General features: G+C 40.2%; 1 long non-coding RNA gene across 1 annotated transcript; it reads right to left on the bottom strand.

Annotated features, from left to right (window-relative positions):
* Positions 1–372: 372 nt before the first annotated feature.
* Gm41311 lies at positions 373–7,972 on the bottom strand. The gene is made up of 4 exons (XR_875320.2): positions 7,870–7,972; positions 5,227–5,405; positions 3,097–3,270; positions 373–598 (listed from the first exon to the last, which is right to left on the bottom strand). It is a non-coding gene; the product is annotated as a predicted gene, 41311 (long non-coding RNA).
* Between the last annotated feature and the right edge of the window lie 229 nt (positions 7,973–8,201).

The raw sequence follows: 8,201 nt of genomic DNA, 5'->3' as shown, positions 1-8,201 counted from the left end.
GAAAGTTCAAACTTCGGAAGGCAGTTTAGTGCAATACAAAATGAGGTGAGAAGAAATGAGGACACCCAACACCTTCAGAGGCATCAATAACTCTTGTATTCAAGTTGTAGATTGCAAAATGAGGATCCAGCAACATGGCTCAGCCAGTAAAGGCACTTGCCACCAGCCTGAAGACCCAAGTTCATTCCTCCAGACCCACATAATGGAAGGATAGTTGTCCCAACTGTCACACACACACACACACACACACACACACACACACACACTGGTGAAGGTAGAAAAAGCAGACAGTGGATACCAGTTAGGAAACTCTCACAGCAATGCAGATGGGGTGGGGGAGGCAAATAAATGTATAAATAAATATAATTGTAATTTTTAAATGTGAAAAGGATGACATTACGGTCTCTGCATTGTGTACCTTACTTGATCGATGAACATGCTCTGTAGACAAACTTGGCCCAAGCCAGAATTCCAGAGGACGTTTGAAATCAATTATTCAGCATCCCTGTAGGCTTTGACTTACTCTCAGAAACATCAGGAAGCAAAGAGAAGCAAGGTGTGCCTGTGTAAACCTTTCAGCATCTTAGAAACCAGGAGGCTGAGGAGGAGAGAAAGGAAAAGGGAACAAACAGATGTAACAAACAAAAATTTAGTCCCTCCTAAACCTAAAAGAAATGAACACAGACAACAAGCATGCTAATGTGCCAAATGTTATGAATTATAAACGGACTGTTCTGCTCAAGTAAAATTTTTGCCGCATTTCAGGCTCTATTACCTTATAGTCACTGGGGTAGAAACAAGAGAAATGTATTCATCTAATAAGATACAAGCCAGCAGTTTGTGGATGAATAAAAATAGGTTTTGAATCATACGTGCTTTACAAGGCTACTTAAACTAAACCTTCCTAATTCAAATGATGAAAGTGTCGCTTACTTCATATCTCAGTCTATTTAACAGTACACTGAATCTGAGAATCTCAGACTAAATGGTGCACAGGACGGGGTTGCCCATACTGACATACCACTCCTGTTGTATGTTAACAAAGAAAAACTGAGGTAGCATTGAAATCAATGGAAGCAGATTTATACTTCCAAGCCAAGGCGAACAAGACAGTTCCCTTACTGTGTTCCTAAATGTTCCTAAGAATGGACAGGCTCCACGGCTTCTCACCAGGGCCAAGGCCTGGACAACCAAGGCATTGGAGTTCTCAGGAAGAACCTCCCAGGAAAAGTGAGCCAGCTCCCACAGCCACCATCCAGCAAAGCACTTTTATTATGAACAAAAGAAACTGAAGTTTCTAGAATACATACATACATACATATATTCACTTAATTAAATAAATATTTTTTCATCACAATTTTAATATTAACTCAAGTTCAAAGTGCCCTGCCCAGATGGGATTGCCTTAAAATCCCAGCAGACTTTCATTCTAGATCTTTCTAATGCTTACTCTCCACCATTTCACACTCTGCTCCCTGGTACTCAGCTGTCACGGGGCTTTCTGTACCTGTAAGGTCAGAATCACTAAGCCACAGTGATGGATTGTGCATCTATAGAGATTTCTCTGCCCTCCTAACATGTTGTTTAAATGTTATAGTTATATTCAAGTCGGGGTATTTCCTATTATAGCTTTTAGATTTCTTTTCTATTTTATCTCTGCATATATATATATATATATATATATATATATATATATATATATATATATATACACATACATGTGTGTGTGTGTGTTTGACTGTTCAACAAAAAATAACTTATGAACTCCATGTTTGAGATAGTTTTGAGACTCTGACAATCTGGAAGTAGATCACAAATTATGGTTGTTGAATGTGATTGAGGCTTAATATAAGCAAGTCCCTGAGTTCCACCCACGATCTGCAAAAAGATTTTTTTTTTTTTACTGTAATTTTGTTCTTGAGGCTTTGAAAGTTTAATGAAAGAGCTGTGTGGCTAAATTTATATTTTAAATTCTGATAAGGCTTTGTGGAGGAAGAGGTGGATATTAAAAACAATAACAACAACAATAAAAATTATGCTTAGCGAATTTAATGATATCCAAGACACAGGAGACAGTGACTGGAGTGTCATGGGTTTGAGGCTAGCCTGGGGTACACTGAAAGAAGATCTTTCAAAATGAAAGGCAAGCGTAGTGTCATGTAGAGTCTCTCCTGAGACATAAAGAATAACTACAGCAGAACAAAATTCTCTGGTGTGTGTGTGGACGGTGGGGGGAGGGGAGGTATATTCCAGGCATTGGGAATAGCATACAATAAATACACTTAGGAATCTCACCTACCTCAGCTACACTCAAAGGTAATGAGTGTAGACTTAGTGCATGGTATTAAGCTGGCGAGGGACACAGCGGTACTGGCCTTGGGGATCAGCCATGCACACTGCTATGTACACAATGGTGAGGGAGCAAAGCAGAGGTGGACACAAGTTAGGAGGCTCTTATGGCAATGCAGGAAAAAAATGTCAGTGGAGCTGAGGCAGGAAAGGAAGCAGGGTAGGTGTGCACTGTGTTCTCTTACTTCAAGTCTCCAAGCTGTGCTTTTTTTCAAATGAAAATAACGGGTTTGGAAGGAAACAAGAAATGGAGACAGGTGAGGAAAGCCAAAACAGAAAAGAAAGTTGATGAGATTGCTCATATTGTCTCCCACTTGCCAGTGCGTGGAACTTGTCACACTCGTTCTTGATCTGAGAAAAAGTTGTGTAAACTGAAAATCAGTGATTTTTCTTGGAACCATTACTAATTGAGGTCTTGGGGCAAACGTCTCTGCTTCCAGACACAGAGGACAGGTGCTTTCAGACAGTGACAGCCAAAAGTTGTTCTCCTGAAGCAGCAGATTCTAAGCCACGCACCAGCAGAAACACTTAAATGGGCATTTTAATCAACCGCAGAAGGCTGAATATTAATTAGAACAAAAGGAAACAAGCCCTGTGGCCTGCTGATGCAGGGGTACCATGATTCACAGGGGCACTTTACATCTTTTTGGCTAGGAGTATCCACAGAATGTCTTGTCTACCCTAGTCTCATTTCATTTGGAATATGGACACTCTTCTATTGTCTTTTGATGATTACAAAAATCATACCTGTTTCTGATGAAAATTAACATGAGAACATTAATGCCTTTCACGGTCCCTGCATGTGCCACATCCTGTGAGCCCATGGGTCACTGAAAGGCTGTTCATGGAGCTAGATCGACATCAGCGACAGATCAGCATCGGTGGAGACAGTAGTACCTGCCATCTTTCTGTGGGTATTACCTGTAGAAATCGATAAAAAGTTCTCAAAAAGAACATCAAGGAGAGATCGCTCATACTTGTGGGATGCCGAAGGAGAAACTTGTCCTTGTGAAGTATATGAAGCTGCTTCTCCATAGCCAGAGTCAGCTCCATCAGAATCTCATCCCACCTGAGCCAAGAGTAGTACACCATCCCATCTGAGTGAAGAAACAGTCGCTCATGCTCCTTATGTGCCCCACACAAAGACAGGATTGTAATCGTTAAAACCGGTCTGGACCTTAAGAAAACAGATTGAGATAACACTGTTGATAGAAATGGGAGGTGGAGGCCTCTGGCACCTGTCTCTAAGAGGCTGAGATGACCTGTGTGGAACTGGGACATCTGCTCTGCACGCTCTCTACCAGGGCTCAGCCCTCAGCATTAGAGCAAAGAAGTGGGCTAGAGAACATGAGTAACCCTACCATTCAACTTATTCCTACTGAAATGTGATGATTATTCTATCCAACAATGGCAGAATGCAAATGCTTAACATCACATTCAACATTGAGCAATCCAGGAGCCCAAAATATGCCTAGACAGACTTAAAAAATGACATTATGTAATGTTATCAAACAACAGTGGGGTTAAAATGAAAGCCAGTTGCAGAAAGATAATAGCAGATTCTCTAGATCTAAAAATGAAGTAAAATATTTCAAAATAATCCATAGGTCAAAAGAATCCGCTACCTTCTCAGAGGAAAGGGGAATGGGGAACGGGCTGTGTGAGGGAGACACTCAGAGGAGGGACAGGCGGTGATCAGGATATAAAGTGAGTAAATAAACTAATTAATAGAGGAAAAAAAGAACAACAAAGACCAAAAAAGAAAAAGAAAAACATTCCTAAACTAAATAACTTAAATACAACTTATTAGAACTTAAGAATCATGGGGGAAATGTACTCAGAGGAAAATTCATAGCAATAAGCACAGAAGAGATTTAGAACTTTGAAATCAATAACTTATGTTCTTCCTTAGAGAAAAAAATTAAGCATAGAATAAACAAAATAATAAACAATAAATTATAGCAGAAAATATCAAACTATAATGAAACCCAAAACTAACTCTCTGTGGGGAAACCTAACACTGATGAGCCTCTATCTAGGCTACTCAAGAAAAACGGAAATGATACAAATTCACAACACTCAAAATGAAAAAGGCATTACTGATACTTAAATGTGAATAGTGAAGGAATTCTGCAAGCTATAAAATAATTTTGCATCCATAACCTTAACATGTTAGGCAACTTGGACAAATACTTTAGCTATCTTAACTGTAAAGTGTGCATGGGGTAAAGAGACATGTTAGGCAGATGAATAGCTACCTAAACTAAAGAAGTTAAATAATATTTAATAACTTTCTCTACAACATTTTATGGATGTAATATTTCTATATGCAATATGTAATAGCCTTCTCAAAAGAAGCTGCCCAGAAAATTTACCAGTGAATTCAACAAAGCCTCTAAGGAAGAGAGAATAGGAAATTTTCATAATCTCTTCTAGAAAAATAAAAGCAAAACCAAACCAAAACAAAACAAAACAAAAAACAAACAAACAAAAAAAAAACACCACCACCACCACCACCACCACCAACAACAACAACAACAACAACAAAAACCCTTCCAAACTGATTCTGGGGTCAGCCCTGTATTGTGAAAACATCAGGTAAGGAAGAAACAACTACAAGCCACTATCTTTCATTAGCATAGATATAGAAATGCTCAAAAAATTAACAAGTATCACTCCATCATATATAAAAAGATAATTTCAACCTATACACATACATACATGCATACATATATACATACATACATGCATACACACATACACACACATACACACAGAGAGAGCTATAGATAGAAAAACAGAGTACCATGGTATGGTTCATCTTGTATAAGGTTGTGACCTTGCATAGGGTCCTGACTTTAGAGAGAGGAAAGATACCGGCTGGACGTGTGGATGATGCTAACGTTTGGAATTCCTTCTCAGCCCACATCCTCAGAACGATGTGTTCTTGGATTCATCGCCTCTGATGAAGGGGAAGGATAGCTCAGTGGCAGACTTGCAAGCTGACCAAGATGGCCCTGATCAAAAGCAGAGGAGACAAGTCCATCCTGTATATCCTGTAATTAATATCACGCAGGTTAAAAATGTCTTACAAAAAGCATAATGCTATTAGAAATACTACAAACGTATCTTTAAATGAATGGTGTAGAGGATGAGATCAATATTTCTACTACATATATCACGTTGTAATTTTACAAATAATGAGGTATGTCACAAGGCTTAATATATTTAAAAGGATTGAAATCATACCAAGTAGATTCCTGATCAGAGAAGTATACATAGCAATCAGCAACAGAGAAAACTTGGGCAATCCATAAATATTTGGGAATTAAACAACAGATTTTTAAATGACCCATGGGTTAAAGAAGACATGGAATGAGAAACTAGACAGTACTTTCGATTATCTGAAAATAAATTTACACAGAACAAATACTAAAGCAAATGTAAAATATTTACAAATTAGCATCACCAACAATAGCTAACGTGCTGGGAGTATTTACTGTGTACTCGGTGCTTCTCAATACTGTCTTCTTTCACATGCTTTGCATATTTAAAGAATCACTTCTAACATTGAAAGTTATAAATGTTGAAACACAGGCCACACCCCGAGGAAGTGGTGGAGAAAGGCATTAAGACAAATCTGCCTGACACTAGACTCTTGTTTCCAATCAATAAAACATGCTGACAAGGGAAAACACTTAGGGTTACTACTTAATTTTCTCAATACCCAATAAATACCTGAAAACATACCATCAAAACGGGGGTGGCACTTTGTTTCAAGAAGGTATCCTTTAATTTTTTAATTCCATGTTCCTACGCATGAGGCTCTGGCAATGAGAGCATAGGTGAAAATGAAGAGACAGAGGTGTGAAGCAATTTATGGAAATACGGAGACACACACACTCACACACAGACACACACTCACACACAAACACACACTCACACATAAACAAACAAACACATTGCCACACATATATACACAGAGAGACAGATACACACCCTCACACACACACAAACAAACACACACACACTTACAAATACACGTACTCACACACATACACACAGAGACAAACACACTCACACACATATATACACAGACATGTACATACATTCACACACACACATACACACACAAACACAAACACACAGAGACATACACATACTCACACATACAGAGATACACACAAACACATACATACCCACACAGAGAAACAGACACATACACTCACACACATACACACAGACAAACACACACTCACACAGACACACACAGAGAAGCATACACACAGAGAAAGACAGTCACACACTCACACATACATACACTCACATACCCATACACACAGATAGAGAGATATACACACATGCACACACACTCACACACAGAGACACACAGACATACATACTCACACACCTACATTCACATACACAGACACATGCAGAAACAGACACACACACAAAGACACTTATATATACAGACAGACACACACTACTACATTCACACATACAGACACACAGAGACACAGACATAAATATACTCTCACATTCACATACACAGACACACAGTCACACACAAAGACATATACAAACATATATACACACACTTTCACACTCACATTTACATACAGAGATACACACACATAAACACACACACTACAAATTTTCCATTTTAAGGGAAAACATCTTTCCTCAGGTCAGCACCCCTCTGTGGCCTCTGCATCAGGTCCTGCCTTCAGGTTGCCACCCTGGTTTGAGTTCCTGTCATGCCATCCTTTGATGGTGAACTATGATATGGAAGCCAAATAAACCGTGCCCTCCCTAACTTTCTTTTTGGTCGTGGCATTTCATCTGTGTAGAGAGTTTATACAAAGAGCTCCTAAGGGGATAGTATTCAAGATAATGGGCACCTTTCTCAGTCCCGATGAGAAAGGTTTTTGTTTGTTTGTTTTTTGCTTGTTTTTAAACAAAGAAACCTTACTAACGCTCAAAAGTTTTACACAAAGGAATATCCATTTCTACATAATGAAAGCCAGTAACCCCGGAGTAAGGTCTGCTGCTTTGTAGTGTACCACGTTGGGTGCCACTGCGAGGGGTAAGCTTGTGCACTCTGAGGAGACAGAGCTGGAGATCCAACAATGCTGAGGAACAGCGGGCCCTGAGAAGCCTACGCTGTCTTCTGAGGCCATGGTGATGTCTCGGTCTGTGCTGCCACTGGTGGCCATGTCTGGACCATGACCCCATAGCAGCAGGGGTCAACGTCCAGGGCTTTGTTATCACCAAAGGTCATTGGACTTCGTTGGTCTGGGCTGCCACCTGAGGCTATAACCCAGGGCTGTGCAGAGCTACCCAGGCTCCTCACCTGGGCAGCGCAGGAGAGCTGGCCCGAGTAGCCCGAATGTGGGAAAGCTGGCAGGCTGACCAACTCAGCTTCCACCCAGGACCAGATCCAGGGCTTTAAGCAGGCCCACCCTAACATGTTCCCTGTCTCTAAGCTGCTAGAGCATGTGAAAGGGCTGGTCTTACAAATCCAAAGCCAGTGGCTCTCCACGACTCTGGCCAACAGCAAGATATCTGAGAGTAGTCCCTGTAGGAGTCCAATTCTGATGGTATATCAGAAGCCAGAGGCCTTGAGCTAGACCAAGGACTCGTTGCTATGAACACTTGCAAGTGAAGCTGTTGTGACAAAGGAGTACTGTGTGACACACTATGACATACCACAGCTTCCATGGTGACATGCTTTTGTCTTTATTTGTTTGTTTTGTTTGGGGTGGGTTACAAGGGTGGAAGGGCAGATATAGAAGGAATGAGTGGGACTGGGTACACAACGCGAAATTTATAAAGAATCAACCAATTAT

Source organism: Mus musculus, chromosome 15 (genome assembly GCF_000001635.26).
Source record: "Mus musculus strain C57BL/6J chromosome 15, GRCm38.p6 C57BL/6J".
In the NCBI taxonomy this organism is placed as follows: domain Eukaryota; kingdom Metazoa; phylum Chordata; class Mammalia; order Rodentia; family Muridae; genus Mus; species Mus musculus.
This window is presented reverse-complemented; position numbering and strand designations above follow the sequence as displayed.